The sequence below is a fragment of the Cupressus sempervirens genome, chromosome 4 (assembly GCF_028749045.1).
Source record: "Cupressus sempervirens isolate cs-2001-9-10 chromosome 4, ASM2874904v1, whole genome shotgun sequence".
NCBI lineage: Eukaryota > Viridiplantae > Streptophyta > Pinopsida > Cupressales > Cupressaceae > Cupressus > Cupressus sempervirens.
Genome location: NC_143121.1, coordinates 597944290 through 597954642, shown reverse-complemented (window position 1 = coordinate 597954642; position 10353 = coordinate 597944290). Strand labels below are relative to the sequence as shown.

The 10353-nt window shown below is 30.0% G+C and overlaps 1 pseudogene; it reads left to right on the top strand.

Moving 5' to 3' along the window:
• Positions 1 to 162: 162 nt before the first annotated feature.
• Positions 163 to 9939, top strand: LOC149562631 (C4-beta,C20-epoxidase-like; annotated as a pseudogene).
• Positions 9940 to 10353: the final 414 nt, after the last annotated feature.

Here is a 10353-nt window from a genome sequence, read left to right as displayed (position 1 = left end):
CTATAATAATAAACAAGATTTGTGTTTCAAATATGTACTAGTCCAAAATCAAAGATTGCTTTCCCTGATTTCTGTAATACAATTCTAATGGAAACTAAACATAGATCTCTTCCTAGAGTGTCATATCATAGCCCTTAGAAAATTTAGGGATGTCTTTGGAATATGTTCAGGTAATATTTCCTACCACCCTTAAACTTCACACACTAAGGAGGAAATTAAGCTTGGAAAAATAAGTCAACTTTAACTATTCAACACTTTTAGCCTAGGAATTTAGCCTTAGTGTGTGATGTTTAAGTCGTCCAAATATTTCCTTTATAAAAGTAGTCAAGTGTTCATCATTGATGTAATTTTAATAATTACTCCCATAATATATGATTTCCTCAGTTGCATTGAGAATAATTGAAGTTATTTATAAATATTGTATTTTATTTGGAAATTTTACACTAATATTAAGGTGTTACAATGGTGGGAGATTTTGAAGGTGCTACGAAGCCAATGGCCCTCAACTGCAAAAAGGGTCTATCATAATTCATTTCTTAGCTAAGTTCTACAACAAGAACCAGATTGTGATCTCAATTTTTTCATCTCATGGGTTGGCATGCAATGTTCAATTCCAATCCTCCAATTTTCAACCCCCTGAGTTGGGGAGGACCCTCAGAGTTGAAGAGTTTGTGTGGCTCTTTTATGCCTCCCATGTGGAATCTTCCTTGTAGCATCTTGTCAGCAACTTTGAAAGGGAAAATCACTGGAGATATTTTTAAAGATAATCTTTGGGTAGCTAGTCTAGTTACGGTTGTGGTTATATGCTTAGCCAATCCTGGTTACTATGATGGAAGGAGTGAGCACAATGAAGGCCACTGTCGATGCAGCCATAAATTTATCACAGAGATCAAGCTTGACGCCCTAGTTTGTGGCATTATTATGAAGGTCATATTCACTACTTTGCAAAGCTGATGGTGGCACAATAAGTGAAATTTGTTGGTTTGACATAAGCTTTAATTCTGGCCATGTTATATGCTTTGTTCAGCTTCTATTTATATAACTATAAATATATGGTACTTATATTTTGTGGAATATGAGCAAAAGTCTCATTGTCATGATTATTCGTTAATCTGTCTTTTTACTTTTATCAATCAAATTATGTTAAAATTTTTCTTTCTTATAATTGTGCTATTGTTCTAAAAATGGTTAATATATAGAACATTGTAAGAATTGACAAATTTGATAATGCAACTCAAACTCTAATGCCATAATTGTTTGTAAATCTTTATAAACCAGATAAGGTATCTCCTTTTTAAAACATCAACTGTCAATAGTATTTGATTTAAAACATCAAGTGTCAATAGTATCTGATTTGATATCAATAGTCCCACTTGGAATGGCTCGAGGTAAAAAAATCTCAAAAGAAGTTAATAATGCAACTCAAACTCTAATGTTTTTCATTATAAGAACTAACAAAATTTAACTAGATGGCATTTAAATCAAAACACAAGGGCTTTAGAGTCTCTTCTCATTATAATTTATCCTCATTACAATAGCCTTATGTTACTTATGTCAACATCATATAGATGAAGAATAAAATTCCCCTATTCCACAAGGTTAAATGTCTATACAGCCATTAAAACACTGTAGGATATGACAATTTATTATTGGGGAGGACCCTCAGAGTTGAAGAGGTTGTGCGGCTCTTTTATGCCTCCCATGTGGAATCTTCCTTGTAGCATCTTGTCAACAACTCTAAAAGGGCAGATCACTAGAGATATTTTTGAAGATAATCTTTGGGTAGCTAGTCTAGTTATGGTTGTGGTTATATGCTTAGCCAATCCTGGTTACTATGATGGAAGGAGGGAGCACAATGAAGGCCACTGTCGATGCAGCCATAAATTTATCACAAAGATCAAGCTTGAATCCCTAGTTTGTGGCATTATTATGAAGTTCATATTCACTACTTTGTAAAGCTGATGGTGGCACAATAAGTGAAATTTGTTGGTTTGACATAAGCTATAATTCTAGCCATGTTATATGCTTTGTTCATCTTCCATTTATATAACTATAAATATATGGTACTTATATTTTGTGGAACATGAGTAGAAGTCTCATTGTCATGATTATTTGTTAATCTATCTTTTTACTTTTATCAATCAAATTATGTTAAAATTTTGCTTTCTCATAATTGTGCTACTGTTCTAAAAATGGTTAATATATAGAACATTGTAAGAATTGACAAATTTTATAATGCAACTCAAACTCTAATGTCATAATTGTTTGTAAATCTTTATAAACCAGATAAGGTATCTCCTTTTTAAAACATCAACTGTCAATAGTATTTGATTTAAAACATCAAGTGTTAATAGTATCTGATTTGATATCAATAATCGCACTTGGAATGGCTCGATGTAAAAAATCTCAAAAGAAGTTAATAATGCAACTCAAACTCTAATGTTTTTCATTGTAAGAACTAACAAAATTTAACTAGATGGCATTTAAATCAAAACACAAGAGCTTTAGAGTCTCTTCTCATTATAATTTATCCTCATTACAATAGCCTTATGTTACTTATGTCAACATCATAGAGATGAAGAATAAAATCCCCTTGTTCCACGAGGTTAAATGTCTATACAAGCATCAAAACACTGTAGGATATGACAATTTATTATTTTAAAATTTAAATATGAGGTACAAAAATTTATATTATAGATTACAATTCAATTATTAAAATTATAAAATTATCACGTCACCCATTGTTTTGATGCTCTGGAGTACATTTCCGTAGTTTGCACCTCCTCAAGTAATTTTTTTTTTTTAAACACAAAAAATAAATTTATTCACATTTATTCTATCACTTCGAAAAATATTTTGATTGAATAATATTTATATAAAATTAAATTATATCTAACAATATTGTAGAATCTAAACAAACAGCTACAACAAAGCAAAAAAACTATTTAATTCAAAAATAACTATCAAACATTCATTTCTTAACAATCTATGCATTGAACATAATCAATATGTTATTGATGTGTTTATCATTGTTTTTTAATTTTATATCAATTAAAATTGTTTAAAAATTAATACACCAATTTGAAAGGATTTAATTAAATATAATTAATAAAATAATAATCATATTAATAATTATTTTATATACTATGTGAAGCTCTTTTAACAAAAAATCTTCAAAAAATAAATATATTAACTTTATATGATTTTTTTTATCAACTGCATTTTAATTTGTTTTTTTATTTCACACTTTGACTACCATTATGAAATACATCTCAACCTAATAATTCTTACATTTTCCCAATCAATAAATCTCTTGTAGAATTATTTATATTAAACTTGAAATAAGGACAAATTTTAAAATTGGATATATTTAATCACAAAAAGCTTCAACATTTTGAATCCTAACTTTTCCACTCACCATCGATTGCCCACTACTCATGTATACAAATATTATTCAAATCTCCACTAAATTGTACTCATCATATTCAGTGAGAACACTAACTGTAGTGTCCACTCACCATACTCTATATAATCCTATAAATTGGATGTACTGGAGATATAATCTTGATTAGAATATTATAATTTGACTTACTATAGAAAATATGTATTTTGAGAAACACATGACAAATAGCTTAATTATAATTCATTTGATCTATTAATTAGTCGTCGGTTAAATAGTGCTATAAAAGGTTGAATATAGGTCACTAAGAATTAAAACTTGGGATTACATTTGACACTCTGAAAAACTTATATTCAGTTGTGTCAATTTTCATCTATCCACATCTAAAGGATTAGAGGTGACATATTAAGAATAATGGTTGTCTTTGTAGTATAAAAAGCTACAAATGTATCCCAAATGCCCATCAAGAAGCAAAACATGGGTTTTTTTAGGTACTTATGCACATGCATGTAGAATTTCCTTCCACTTAGTGGAGTCAAATTTGATTGACCAAATCATCTAACCCCAAGAGATGATGGTGATCCTACTTTTATGGGTCTTGATGGCACAAAATCTAGATTTGAAGAAATAATATCATCCTAGCACAAAGTTGGGTTATCTAACTGTCCATGTTTCATTCATATCTGGATAAAATAGGAACCTCATGAAAATGCTAGAGAAAATAGGAACCTCCTGAGAAATGTTATTTTTATTTAATTAAGATGATATGTAACTGACCTTGTTTGTAATGTGTTATTGTACAAAGACATGGATAATGGTTTGTATTTACATCATTTTGTTCCATTGATGTCACCTGGTTGGAAATTTAAGGAATGATTTAGCACTATGAGGTTTTATGTAAAAAAACATGTTTTACTTCATGTTGATGAAGTTTAGGGTCATCTATCTATGATAGATTACTTGAAATGTGAAGAAAGTCCAAGGTGATCAAACTACTAAAATAAGTCACTCCGTATTTATGTGGTATATCCAATGCACACTAAGGTGCGATTGCTAATAATAAATATTTCCATTTGATGTGTCCTCAACTTCTCATTGGATATGTTTTTCATTTAAGAAGGTGAAAAAAATATGAATCAGAGTTATACGAGACATTTTCAAGTTAAATTCTTTTGTGATATGGTCAAACACTAAAATGGAATCAATTGCAAATAATAATTTTATTATGTTTTAGGAATGTTAATTATTAGCATTATTATTATGTGGTTATGTTAGGGTAGATTTTTTAGGTAATTTAGGAATTGGTACTAAAATTTCTAAAGTGGATTTTTAAATGATTTTTATGAATTGATTATCTAAATATATTAACTATAAACATTTTAAGTTGTATTTACACTAATATTAATTTTTTATTTTATTTAATATTGATATAATATGTAAATTTATTATTAAAATTTTAGCTTTTGAAATTAAATAATTTGTGAAAAATTTTGTAGAGTGGGAAATCTAAAGCATATAAAACGTAAGAATAATATTTAAAAAAATAAATTATTGATTAAAATTTAACTTCGACAATGATAAATATAAATGGTTTCCATTTGTAGCCTAAGTTTTCAATGTTGAATCTCAAAGGGTAAAAATCAAGTATCCATATTTGGCCTTTTGATCACATGATCATGAACCTTTGATAGACTATGAAATTGTTCTACTCCAACCTAATACATTTCTTCGTTTATTTCATTTATGACCTTTGGCAATTGAAAGAGTTCACTCAAAAAGTCAAAGAAAGATAATACTCATTAAATTGATGATACAATTGAAATATAAGTCTGGTATAGTGAAATTTGCTAAGCTTGGGAACAAAGTTGTTGATTCCATAGAGATATGAGAGAACCATTCAACACTCATATATGACTTGTCTTGCTCTTTCATTATTTTGCATTTATTGGTTCCTTTATGCATCATTATTTATACCCAATATTTTGTAATTTAACAATTAGTCATTTGTAAACATTTAATCTTGATTCACATACACTTTTCAAAAAAGGCTTCTACAATTTCAATGTGCAGACTTATGGATCATAGGAACATTTTTCAAGCTTGTTTCAATCTATACTAAATGGACTATAACTAAGCCAAATTTAAAAACTTATAAAATAAAATAAAAAGACAAATAGTGTAGTTAGTTGCTACAAGTCATTGTAATTAGGGCATTTTGTCACCACATGTTGTTACAAGATAGGGTTGTCATTTAACCAAAAGATCGCCCTGTCAATGTCTGATACAAGCATCTTCTTATAAAATATAAGAGGCAACTAAGCCACATTAGAATCTAAAAGTAACTTTTGCCAATCCCTACCCCTCAACATTACATAAGGAGATTTGAACCTGTGACTAAGCTTTGATACCACTTGTTATAAGCTAGAGTTGTCATTGCACCAAAAGATCGACCTATCAATGGCCGATACAACCACTAGACTTATACAACATTTGTTAACCATTATTTTTTTGTTGTGGAGCTTTCACTCTCTCTCATTACAAACAACTCCACAAGTAATTTCTCCATGCAACCTTTATACACCTACAAATCTAATTTTGGATAATCCCTAAATGAGCTTCTTTATTTTTCTCAATACATAATGACCTAGGTTTTTGCTTGCACTAGTTTTTAAATTAAATGCAATAGTTGTGGGTGTGTTAACAAATTTTACACCCACTTTTTAAGTACTCCACTTTAAATTATTTCCTTTCTTCAATTCATCAAAATTACCATTGTTTATGAATTATAACATTTCACCTTCTAGATGTTTGGAGAAAATAAAGAGATTTATAGATATGAATACTACATTTTTTTAATGTCTTCCCATGCATTTGAATGTTTTTTCTTTTTTAGGATCTCAAAAAATATGAACATCATTTGATACTACTATGTAGAAGACTACTTTCTACAATTGTACATGTTTGTTTACATACACTTTTAGTTTTATTATGTAAAGCTTTAATTATTCTTTCAAATCAAACACCTATCGGTGTACTCCTTGCACCTCCATCTAGTGCAAGTGCTAGTAATAAATACATAGGAAGCAAACTTAAGGTAAAGATGTCAATACTCTCTTTGCACTATGCAAATTCTACAAAATGTGGAAGCAGTGACAAGGCACAAAGAATCTTTGATAAAGGAATACACTGACTACAAAAAAATAATGTCCCAAAATGCATTGGCCCAAAAAAAATTGTAGAGAAATTTAAGCCCCATCAAATATGTATAGAAATGCAGTAGTATAGACAAGGTCAAGGCCCCATGAGCATTAGAATATTTATGTCTAATTAAATTTAATAAATTGCTCTAATTGGCTGGTTGACTCATCAAATCTTTAAGCAAATTAGTTGCATCTCAACCAAATGAATAGGTATTCCTATTGTTGTAGGTAAGAACTAAAAATATTTAAACTTTATAATATTAAAGCAGATTTCATCAATCTAAATTTCTCCCACTTCTTAAAGCACACATAAAAGTTAGAAATCAAAGCACATTTAGATTATTAGTATTAATATATCTCACCAATTTCCTTTATTCTAACACCACGTGAATCCGATGTCAAATTTCATTCAATCATTGCATTATTTAGCAACAACCTTCCATGTTCACTTATTCATTTTGAATTAGTCATATGCAGGTCATCTACCCATAAGATTCAATTCTCTCAAAATTCAATATTAAAGCCCATTTTATATCAAAATATCACATCTCACAAATAGTCTTAATAAGAATAAAACATTATTAAAACTACAAGCAAAAAAATAAGCACTTATACCACCCCCACTGAAAAAATTGGCTCAGTTGTCAACCCTAATATGAAATTAATAAACAATATATAAGTTGACAATTAAGTAAAGAGTAAAAGAACATTAAATAATTGAGAAGACAGACAAACATGAATTATTGTTTTTGCTATATGACAACACATCTATCATGCTGCTAAACATGCAAATTCATCATTCCCTATGAAAATTGGAGTATTTAGATCATAAAACAGTGATCATGGCAATCTTCCAATCATTGATCTATCTCTCTTTGCAGATAAAGAAAATATCTTTGATCTAGAAGGAAGTGATGAGTTGAAAAAGCTAAGAGAGGCTTGTGAGGAATTTGGTTTCTTCCATGTAGTAAATCATGGAGTGGACAAAGATCTTATTGAGAAAATGGAGTGTGCTTCCAAAGATATGTTTGCTTTGCCAAAGGAGGTGAAAAGAAATGCAGTGTATTCCATACCTGTTACTGGTTATTACCCACCCACTTTAGGACCAGATGGAAAAGATTCAATGCCTGAGAGCATGCATTTCCCAGGAAAAAGTGTTCTTCCCAATTCAATTGATCAGATTTCCACCAAGCTATGGCCTCATGGAAACCCCCATTTTAGGTATATGCACTTTCATTTATCACCTTTCAATACTATCTAATCCAATGTTTCCTATGGCCACCCTTAAACATCACACACTAAAGAAGAAATTAAGCTTGAAAACAATAAGTCAACTTAAATTTTTTAATACTTTTAGCCTAGAAATGAAACTTATTTTGTGACGTTTAAGCTGTCTAATTTCACACCTGCACTGCTTCCTCTTCCTCTTTTATATTGTCGTACCCCTTCATTATGTTCTACATGCCTTGTGGGGAAAGCTAAAAAGATAATTTATTTTATAAAATAATCTCTTCCTTGATTGATTCCTCTCCTTACCTCATACTTTATTGGTTTTTGTGTAGCTGCCCCATCGATGCCTTTTCTTCTTCTTTTCTTGCCATCAGCAGTGGTTTTTTTTTTTTTTTTTTGCTATAGCTGCCCTTCTAATTTCTGCAGCATTTTTCTTGGGTTTTACCTAATTGATTAACATGAAGAACACGTATTAGTTCCATTTGACCTAAGGTTTCTAAAGCCTTTCATTTCTACAAGCTACTACATTGTATTCTTATTGCTTCTCCTTTATGATTCAATGCATATTTGTACATGTTGGAAGTAAGCTGACAATGATTTTGGAATTTGGTCTTTTTACTTGTCAATTCAATTTGTTTGAAGGAGACAACTATGTATTCTAGGCTCTCCCTTTCACCCCCTATAGTGTTAGTTGAGCTTCTGCAAGTTGATCCAAGAGATGCTAAACAAACAAAGACAAACCAAAAATGAAACAAAAAAGAAAATATTATTTTAGGTGGTGCAGATCACCAGTTTTCCTAGGTGTTCCTAGGTTAGAGAGTTCAAAAAGTTGAAAAATGAACTTGTTATTACAATGAAATAAGCTTATTATTACAATTATTTTTATCGTTGTAATTTTTATTATTTCTTCATGAACCATTATTGATAATTGATGGTATACTATGCAAAGAGATAACTCGTGCATATAATTCCAATATGTTGATACTTGCTCAGAGGATCACACAACTCATTATGCTTAGCTTGGGGTTGGATATGTCCAAGCACCACAACTCAGACCTTTTTATAAGTTTTATAGAAGGATATCTTCGTATGAACTTCTATCTTGGTAGGAAGACTGAAGAAGAGCCCCAAAACTCTCACAGGACCACTATAAATCATACAAATCTTGGATTTCTTACAATTTTGTGGTAGGATGAAGTTGGCGGCCTTCAAATCCGAATAAAAGAAGAAAGTTGGATTGATGTTAAACCTTTGAAGGGATCATTTATTGTTAACCTTGGCAATTGTTTACAAGTAAAAGTGAGCAAAAATCTATTTTAGTTCAAATGGTTATTATTTGTTTCTAATCATGTGTAGCTTTCATAGGCTGTTATTAGTGAGTCAATCCTTGCTTCATGTCTCTAGACAAAATTATAATTATATTAAACTTTAAATTTCAAATAATGAGTTGCATTATATAGCCTCTTTCAAATAACATTTTTTATCCTGTTTATATCAAGTCACTCCATACTTTATGATTCTAGGAAAAAAATTGATCATACTTAAAACTTATCAAGTCACTCCATACTTTATGCTGCTAGAAAAAAAAATTGATCATACTTATAACTTTATTTTTAATGTGCAATATATTGCCTTAAATTAGCATGAAATGACTCATTTCTTTGTATTTGTAGAGAAATTTCTACTCTTATTAAAATTTTCATTTTTCTTGTAATGAAGTGCCTTGTATGAGTCTTTTTCAAAGAACATTTTTGTTTTCAAATATTGGGGAAGTATAAATGTTCTTATTATGGTAAACTTTATTTGCAAAATATATATTATCCTCACTTATCAATTGAAGTTTAATTTCTTCTATGATAGATGTGGAGTAATTGTACATACTGTAGTGTGGAACATCGTGTGGTGTATGGAGGGTTGAAACAAAAGGAGGATCGATTGTCCATGGCTTTCTTTTATACCTTTCAAGGGAAGGAAGAAATTGAGGCTCCTAAAGAGCTCATAAATGAAGAGCATCCACAAAAGTATAATTTTGCAACGTTTGGCGATATCGTTGCATGATATGTCCAATTAGGCCCAAGACTTGGTGGATCTAATTACTTTTTGGTATAATATTGTGACATGCTTTAGGTCTTCTATGTCGTAAGGTAATTATGGCTTAAAGTGTCAATTATTTTCAAATGTATATCACCATAAAGACACACGTGTGTTTTGTTATCGCTCAATAGTGGTTGTGTTAAAATCCATAATGCAACATTGGATGGATTTCTCCTATATGTTATTCTTAGTACACGTAAAAGTATTGTTTTATTCTTGAGTTTTATGGATGTATAATAGATCTTTTGTGTATATCTGCGCTCTCTCATCTTCTAAGTATCGTAGTTATCATATATCTTGAGACGTTGTCAAAATAGCATTATAGTTGTGTTAAGGCTAGATTATGGTATCAATGACATTTTCCAAAAGAATTAGATTACTAGAAAATGTATTCTGTAGACTTGAAATTAGTATTATTTATTATATGTG